Here is a 10,086-nt window from a genome sequence, read left to right as displayed (position 1 = left end):
CAGCACATTTACTATCACATCAGAATGAAGCATCAACCTGTTTATGCAAATGCACATGGGTGAAATTCACTTTATATTCTAATGTTTACCGTGTCCCATTGTTTAATTGTAAAATACTGCACACTAGCAGTGATTGTTTAGAGTATGCCACTTAAATGCACAGTTATTGCTGTCTACATGTCTGCATCACAGATGCATTCCCAGTTAAGACATGAAATAAGCTGAGAATTAAATGCTCTAATATACTATAGTCATCAGATATGTATTAATGATTGTTTAGACTCATCATTATAGGTTTCATGAATTATGAAGTGAATTCTTACCCTCAGCTAAGTGACTGGAGTCCAGGGTTGAAGTGGTACAGTCTTTGCATTACACTACACACTTCCAGTGTTGTGCTGGAAGACTGTCATCGTCCATAGCCAGGTCGGTATTATGTGATGTATATTTGAATTTGAATTAAAAAGGCTCCTGGGTGGGAACAAGTTTGCCTGGGCAGGTTGCCCAGGTAAGGCCTATGTATTGGAAACACTGATCTGGCACACACAAGCTGTTTGAGCTGTTTCCAAGGCACCTCGGCTCACACATATTCGCTCTTCACACCTTCCCTCTGCTGCTGTGAAAGCACAACCAAGTATATTTCAAACACAACTATAGAGTTGGGGCAGTGGTGTTGACCGTGTAGAACAAATGTTTTTGGCTTTAATGGTCATTCTACAAACTGCCCTGCAGAGTAAGTATCCACTTCTAACGCTATAAATATTACCATACCCTTAGTAACAATAACAACAGAAAGCAGCATTCAAATTCCAGTAAGACTGCATTGGTTTATAACAACCTGTCTCCCAAAAAATACATTTGTGTACTACAAATATCAACAAAAATGTTCCTGGATTATGTTCAAAATCTACATGGTGAGGCAACATTTTTAATGAACGAGTATGCAAAGTGTCTGTAAAATATTCATAATGAACCTATCTGTAAAATTTTTAATGACAGCATATTTTTCCTACATTATCTGCTCTTAGCAGTGATTAGTGTTTTAACATAAAGCTCCCAACATGTTCCCCATGGCCATCTCCTCCGTGGACGACAAATATACAGGAGTTGCTGTTGCTCTCAGACACTGTAGCAAATCCATGTAGACAAATCTATCACAGCAGGAAAAGCCGGTTATTTGTTAAAATGTCAGCACATACGATGTTTTGTACTTAATTCCACCCTTTTCTTGTTTTCAAAATTGATTCCACATTCTTGTTGACTTCAAAAATATATTTATCTTATTTTTCGAGTATTTTTGTAGGAGGCAATAAAAAATATAATCTTTTGGGTGGGGGTACCATAGACAAACGATCCAATCCAATCAGCAAGGAACTGTTTGCAGTTGGTGCAGCTATAAACAACATTGTTTCACATTCTTTAGAGGCACATGGGACTATGTTCTGTTATGTTACTGCAGAGGTTTAGCAGCACATGCATGCATTTTTTTCCGGAGCCTGGTGGTAGAAGTCTGCAATGGGCCTGATCCATGAGGCAATCATATTTCCTTCAAAACCATGTATTCATATGTCATTTTTAGAAAACAAGGTTGATTAAAATTCAGGTTTTTCTCCATATGTCTGACTCTCTAAAGATTGTTATTTTGGTGTTGATTAAAACAAACATGGTGGTTGTTTGTATTTTTATGATGAACATTCAATCCAACACAAATATAATTTAAAGATTTTACTTAGACTTCCCTACTTCATCAGAGCACCACAAATAAACCCAAATTGGCTTGATATTGCTGCTGTCATAAACCTGTTGTGTATCAAGGAGATGAGGGTTGGATGGGGTTGGTGGGTGGTGGGGGGACAGGGGGGTGTATGGCTGCTCAACATCGCAACAGACCAGGCAGCCACAACACGGATCTGTGTGCAAACACTACTGTAATAAGAAATCTAAGTATACCTTGGCCTTTTTCAACAACAGTCTAATTTCATGGTGTGTCCTGTTTATTCTCACAAGATGTTTGACCTCTTATGGAACAATTCAAATTTAATTTGTGGCAGAAAGATCCAAAACACCACAGACACAGAGTCACAGAGTTAAGCCTTCCATACAAGGAAAACCTCAGCAGGAGCACAGGGGTGTGATTTGTTAGAAAAGTAGTTTATTTATAAAGGGATTTGTGCTGATCTGCCAGCCCGGTGTCTTCAATCTGCGTATAAATAACACAACTTTACACTTTCAAATTGCATGCAGTGCATATGCTAAAGTCCAATTTTGCATGCAGGTGATACACTTATCCTTCCCAGGGAAGTGACGTCAATATAAAGCCAATTTCTTTTATTTTATAAGGTGATTTTTGGCTTATTAGGGGGGAGGCGGTTTGGTGGATGGCGAGGTAATTAGTTGGGAAAAAGTTGCGAAGGCAGCTGGAGAGCACTATCCAACTATCTTTTACTAATCCTAGCCAAGTGTCTTTTTGCCTGAACCTAATTAATGAGATTAAATGACGCGCAAAAAGGTAAAAAATATGTAAATGTGAAGTCAAGTTATTTGTATGCAAATTGTGAAAACTGGTTGCATCTGCACATAAACACAAAGGAAAGCGAGGTAATTATCCTGTCATGTATTTCAACACAATGTTTTTAATTACAGTATTTGGTCTGGTTTTACAATGGAACGTGTTGTGTATTTTACCTCATTTTACATATTGCTTTCATAGAATTAATGCAACTATCTAAGTTATTAATACACATAGCAGCAACTAACAATGCAACAGAGGAAATCACTGATCGTTATTTACCATAAAGTTTCACAAATCTGATGAGATAGAAAACATGGACCATGAACCAAATATACAATGCCATAATCCTTGAGAAACTCAGAGTAATTCTGATAATACCAGTAGGCAGAGATATGATCTATCATGCTGTAGTGGTGAGACCTTTTAGAGAATGTTTCGAAATTGACTTTTTATGTTCTATATATTGTTAAAACTAACACAGTGTGCAAAGATTATTCTACACCCACAGAAAGAATGTCTTACTTTATCCAATTACCAGAAATAAACCCAAATCTGACACTGCAGTCTTAAACCTTTTGTGTAGGGAGATGAGAGGGGAATGCTTTGCTTTTCAATTTTGTTGGCGATCAGGGTTATCTCTCTGACCTCTTTATGCTGTCTTTAACATGTCCTAGGTGATTACATTGCGATTGTATAGTCCAAAGACACATAAAATTCAGATGGAAATGCTTCGAGGCGGCATTAATGACCTGTGTAGCTAAGCAACCTCTGGAAGTTCATTACTGATACGATCCAATACAGAAAATAGCCTCAAAACTGACCATACAGATATCAACACTTGACAGATGCACTTAACAAATAATAACATGAACAATATGAACTTCACAATGATATTATTTATCATGGGAATTTCTTAATGGACAGTACCCTGTTCGTTCTTTTCTTCAGCTTTTTTTTGTCATATTTGCCAGTTGAGTAAAATGATATGGTAGTGGTGCATATCACTTTAACTACTGTATATCAATTACTGTTTGGGTCAAAGGGAGAGGAGAGATAAATGTGTGGTTTGAAATCTTGCCAGGTCTGTTTGGTGATTATTATTATATGTCACATGTTTATCCCATTTCAAAGTAGTAATAGAACTTTAATGAGGAAATACATTGTTCATGGGTTATATAACCTGTTCATGAATAATTTAATACAGCACTTGTCAATGATATACACAGTAAGTAAAACAACAACAACAACAAAACAATAACAAATTCAATAATAACACAGATTACAGTTAACAGTTTTGACAGAATTAAGAGTAAATCACACACTATGTGTAAATATGTCATTTTGGTAATGCCAAAGAAAGTATACTGTTAATTAGAGGGAATTCATTCAGTGACAGATTTTTAAAAGTAAATATCGCAATTATCTAAGGATCAGTTTAACTAATGTTTTAAAAATTAGGAGTTTACAAAACATAAATGCAGGGTTAACATTAGGAAATGGAAAATTATATAGAACTATCCAGACTCATGCTAGCACTGATCATCTGACTAAACAGGCAATAAATAAAATGAATTGAATAAATACCACTCTAACACTTTTACAAATCTGTATCAGACAAAACACACAAAAAATGTAATACTGTTTTGATTATGGCCTGGCCTTGAGATATTTTATTAAGAGCTAATGAACAGGCAGGTACAAGAGGTCTGTTTAGAGCACATTACATATACACCAATATTCTTAAGCACACAGATGACATCAATAAGCTAGAAAAAGGTCAACATTGTGGCAAAGGAAGAAATCTACAAAGCTCATGTTTTTCAGATAACTTGAGTTAATTTGAGATTATTATATATTTGAAGATGCTCATGCTCACAGTGTCCTTCTGTAACACTTGTGCTGATTTCTTCTCTTTGAGAGTCACAGTAAGAGAACAATCAGGAGAATCACTCAGCTACAAAACTGTTAACTCTGTGATTTAACAAGGTACCGGGCAGCCAGGCAAAGCTCTGCTTTCACTCTGATTTGAATATATCATTCTATTTTATTTTTTACCATTGTTGTTTACACCTGCATGCCTAGAAATAGACATATCTCAAAAACAAAGGAAAAGAAATGCTGGGGAAACATTGCTGCAGACTGGCATCCATCTCAGAGAACAGGTCATGTAATTCACTGTTTTTTATGGATGTTTTTTATGGGAAGAACACACTTCATCAGTCAACAGTTGTAGTTACATTTTGCTGATGTATGAGTAAACCATAGATCGTAATAGACAATGTGATCTCCAATTAGTGGGGGAGAGGAAACTCATTAGGAAACAATTACAGTCACTCATTCCTGTGAATCCCCACAGAGGAGTCACACTCATCCTAGGTTACAGGATAAAACCTGAGGAAGAAAGTGAAATGCATCCACCTCCACACCTGTGATTCCTCCTCCAGACGTTTCCACCAGCTGCAGCCCCTTAAAGGCAGGATGTAATAGTTAAATTTAAGTGTCTATTATGGATAAAATAACAGATGGTTTTCGATGAAAGGTATCTTTTTAGACTCTTGCCACCACAACCTGGACATGGATGAGAGGTAGAAAATTGATGGATGGATGGTTGGGATTTTCAGGAAAGAAAGGGAAAAGGGGGATGCTTAGACCTGTAATAGGGTCACTATGAATAAAAATGTTTCCTGTCATTTTTCCTCTGAAGTCCAAACATGTTATTTTCTATTGCAGCTGTTGGAGAAAGGTACAAGCAAGTACAATGCACAGTACATGAAAAAGGCACATTATTATATAAAAGAGACATAAGGGTGGACCTCAAAGACTCCATAATATGGTTTTACTGCACTCACTGTCAATAAAAATCAATCAACAGCATACATTTAAGGTTGTTCATAAAAACATATCTGTCGCTCAGGAGTTTTTTGTAAAGTATGGCACCAGCTATGTGTTTTTCACTTAGTGTGGGTGCTTAAAATGACTTCTATTTACGGTTGAATGAGACCTTAGTGATGAGAAACATCCCCATTTCACAAACAACTCTCAGGGCAAAGAACCAATATTGTATATGAACATATGAAAATAGCATGCATTATCTTTTAAGTGCGCCTGAAGTGGTCAGTCATGTGGCGCTGTTTGCTGTATTGGACATGTAAACATGCTTATTGGCAGTCCCTGCCTCAGACCGTACAACAAGAATGACAACAACACATGACACTATTTTCTCGGCTGAATCTCTGCTTTTGGAAATGTAGCCATGGGGAAGAGTGATATTTTCTATTCTGTCTCTCATTTGCTAAACATAAATTGTATGTTGTCATCTGATAATAACTTATCTGTCTGGGCAGTGATTTGAATGCTAAAAGCTTGTGCTGCCTGTAAAATGATGTGTGGAGTCACCCTGGCATTTCCTCAACACAAGAACATTATGTGTTAGAATACAGCAAGACAAGAAAACAAAACATTTTCCTTCAACTAAAACTGAATTACTCAACAAGGTGAGTTCATCCCTAGACATGTTTTGAATGATGTCTTGTTAAACAGTATGCTATAATTATTACATAAAATATCAAATATGAACTATCAGTCCCTGTACACCAGGACTTAATAACCATAGCAAAGTACATATATACTCTTCAAAATATATTTAAACCAATATATGACAACGGGATCTGTATTTGTAATGAGTTACTGTGTCTACTGTTGAGCTATCAATGGTTGTATGATAGAAGGATTTACTCATGATGGTACAGAAAAAAAAACTGATCAATGTGTTTGTAGGCTTTCCAGGCATATTATTTAAGGCTGAGTCAGATATATCAGAGCTTTCATAAAGAATACTAAATAGTGTGCAATTACCAGTTGAATGGCAATTACTAGTTAGAAACTGTTAAATAGCTTTCACATGATGTGAATATAGCATTATGAATATGACAAGGTTTGTTGAGAAGCCTCATTTACTGAAGTGAATAGACACTTTCATACTTCAATTAGCTTCTTTCTCTGTTTTTTCCCATTAGTATCTATAGCCAACATCAGAATTAACTTTTTTAAATTATGGGATATATTCAAGAAAACTCATTCAGAGGGAATGAGTCACTCTCTGTTAGACCAGTGATTAAAACTGATAAGTGGGTGTATTTAACATAAAAGTGTAGCTGCAAAAATAATTGCACCCCTACAGGTTGATCTTAGTATTTTGACAGCCTAACAGTGGAACTCAGCAGAACATTCGTTGTTTTCTTTCTCTACATATCTTTGTTCAGTCTGGTTAAAGACATTTTGAAGACCAACTTTATTCTGCTACTTTGGACTTACTGAAACCTCACAAGAGGTTCAATCTATTTGATGTTGCCAGTGGTCTAAGTATTTTTCCTCATGACAGACTTATTAATGCTTAATCTTTGGTAATGCTGTTTTCTCTTGTATTACATTGTTTCCAATAGACACATATGTTTTATACATTTTGCCCAAATAAACATGCTTTAAAGCTGCATAGTCAAATATAAAGTCAACAGACAACAGAGCCATAAGAGGTGAGATCATCCCAATTTCTCAAGCTACAGTATAGATTAACCGAAGTGTAATATTTAAAACTGCTATTATCAAATATGGTAAAGTACATTATGCCTCAGCTGCTGAGTGTTGTTAAATACTGTATGTACATGTTTTAATCCAACTCTAAATAGGGAACACTTTAAACCATTAAACTGCAGGTTCACAATTTTTCATGTCTATCCTAAATGAGTTTTTCAAGTCTGTACTAAAAGAATAAACAAGTGCCTAAATGAACATTGACAAATGTTTTTTCTTGCTGTAATCATTCTTCTTGATCATACTGACCATTAGGAGATTCTTTCATAATGCATGTTCAATGTAAGTGATGGGGGTTATAGTCCACAGCCCTCACTCTGTGCAAAATGTATTAAATCCAAATGGATGAAATACAGTCAATATCTTTCAAAGTTATTGTATTTTAAGAGCCAAATTCCCTCTTTTTGTCTTGATCCTTCCAATGCAGCTGAACAAGAACACAATGTCCAGACACAAAAAAGGAAAATACTGTAATTGTGGAAGACATCCTTTTGATCTGACTAACTCAGACCACTGAAACATCATATTACCTTCAGTTAAATTATTAAATACATGTTTGCAAAAAATGAGGGCTGTGGATTTTGTCCCCATGGTGACTGACTGGACTTATTTTAAGACTGACTTGAAAAATTGCCAACCTCTCTCTTAAATCTAGCATAATTCTGTCTTAATGTGAATGATAATAAGAATTGTAGTGGACGCCCGACTATATGTGAATATCTAAGTAGTATCAGGACAATTGTTCTGCAGGATTCTTTGACATTTCACTTATTTTGTGTGACGAACCCTTATTTTCATTGATTTGACCAATTTTTGTTAAACAGTATGTGATTATAGAATTATGAAAAGGAAGACTTGCAGACTTAACTGCCTTAGATCTTTGTCTTTGTTACATTTTTATGCAGCATAGTATATAAATAAAGTAAGTAGCCCGGTAACTGTGCAAATGACTAATTAGCCTCATCCTTTTAGTAAATGTGAAACTGCTTGGCTAATGTGTGACAAAAACTGCCATGTAGAAGTTTGACCTTTAGGATGACACATTGGAGTCTCAGTATATGTGTAGGCATTTTCTTGCCATCTTCCTTCTTGTCAGGAGTTGTCTTTACTACCAGAGTCATAATTACAACTAATGAGAAATAAATGAGTTCAATGTGCATCACGCTCTTTTAAAAGATACAGTCACTACTGGACCGTTCTGTAGCTACAGATTTAGCGCTACATAGAATTGTTGTACATCCCACACCACTCACTTGACTGGAGCCTGTTTTAGAAATTTCACAGTCTGATAAAAGACTGGAAAGACAATAGTACCTAATTGCTTGTCAGTTATTAAAAATAGTCCTTTTTATGGGCATTAATAAACAGACTCTTCAAAGCTCTGACATCTGAAGTCTTGCATTTCTATATGTCAACCAGTTACACCGCATAAATTTAGAACAGCGACAGAAAAGCAAAGGGGAGGGAGATACTGCAAAATAAAACATTTATTAAATCAATCAGAATAAGTGGAGACATGGAGACACAAACATGTATTTTTAACTTTCTTTTGAACGGTTAATAAAGATGAACTTTAACTACATGCATTTCCTGTCAAACTTGTACAACTCGGTACAACATGATCTGCAAAAGTACTGGTGTTGGAGTGCATGTCAAGTATCTTATAACTTTGTACTGCTTCATTGATACTTCACAAGGTCGAATAGGATCATGCTCAACTTTTCTTTCCTGGTTCACAGTAGTCTTTGACCAAGATCCATTTCAGCCACTACAGGCAGGCTTCTGGCTTTCACATCACTAGGAAAAAGAGAATAGGGGGGGTTGTTTGACCTTTTTCGGTGCACAGTCTGGAAAGTGATATGTGATTCAAATGTGTCAGGGAGAAGGGAAAAAAATGAGTAGAGACAGAGAGCAAGGGGAGAGAGCAAATTACAGTGAGAGGGAGGGTATGAAGACAGAAGAAGCATTTCTTATATGGGATATCTTGCACTTTTGGCATCTTGAAACTCTAATCCACCCAGGATATCTTTTTTGATCAAACACCGTGTCAATCAATGCTCAAAGGATTATTATGAATGGCATTATACATCTCAAATGCCAACCGTCAGGCTGTGAAGGATGTACTGGGTGCATGAAAAATGTCTTTTAAATTGTTTTTTTTTAGGAAAACTCAGCAGCTATCACGGCTTGTCTATTTGGTTTCCATATGGTAAATCAAAAATTACCTTGGGCAAAGCATTTACATTTAACCTTATAAACCCACAGCTGTAAACTTCTGTCCCTGAAAATATCAAAGTACCTTGTTACTACCTTGTTAAGAAATACAACATCAGTTCCTTGAGGGAATTCAAAGTTTTAAATTTCAATGAAACCCTTTTCAAAGAAAATGAAAAACATTTCCTTTTAAATTTTCAGTCTCGTGTATCTAAACTTTTAATTCGGAGATGCCTGATTAGAGGCTCTGATTAGTATTCAGGGTCCACAGCATGTGTGATGCCAATTATCCACTGGGTCATTACCACTCTTGTGAGAAGTCGCACAGGCAAATGGGTTTTAAGGGAAAAGGCCTAAATTTTTATCGGCTGTTGCAGTGGCTCTTTGGTGGTATTGACGGGGAACAAATAAAACCATTGCACCCGGTGGAATTAAAATTGCTTTCTATTTACACATTACTAAAACTTCATAGAGAAAATAGTCTATCTTTTAGCTTTTTACACATCTAACTCAAGATACTATTGACATAAACAATGTCTCTGTTGGAGATTTTTGGTCATGAATGAAAAAACTCAAAAACTTGGATCAATGCACAAGTCAGATTGTAAACTTGGCTGATACTCTAGATGATACAGCATCACAATATTCAGCTCATGTGATAATATCACCTCTGATATTTTGCTCTGAGTCATATGATTACAGGAAATGAGATGGGCAGTAAAGAGTAAATTAGATATGTGCTTCGTGTTTATTCTAAGAGGATGTACAAC

Source organism: Scomber japonicus, chromosome 1 (assembly GCF_027409825.1).
Source record: "Scomber japonicus isolate fScoJap1 chromosome 1, fScoJap1.pri, whole genome shotgun sequence".
Lineage (NCBI taxonomy): Eukaryota > Metazoa > Chordata > Actinopteri > Scombriformes > Scombridae > Scomber > Scomber japonicus.
This window is presented reverse-complemented; position numbering follows the sequence as displayed.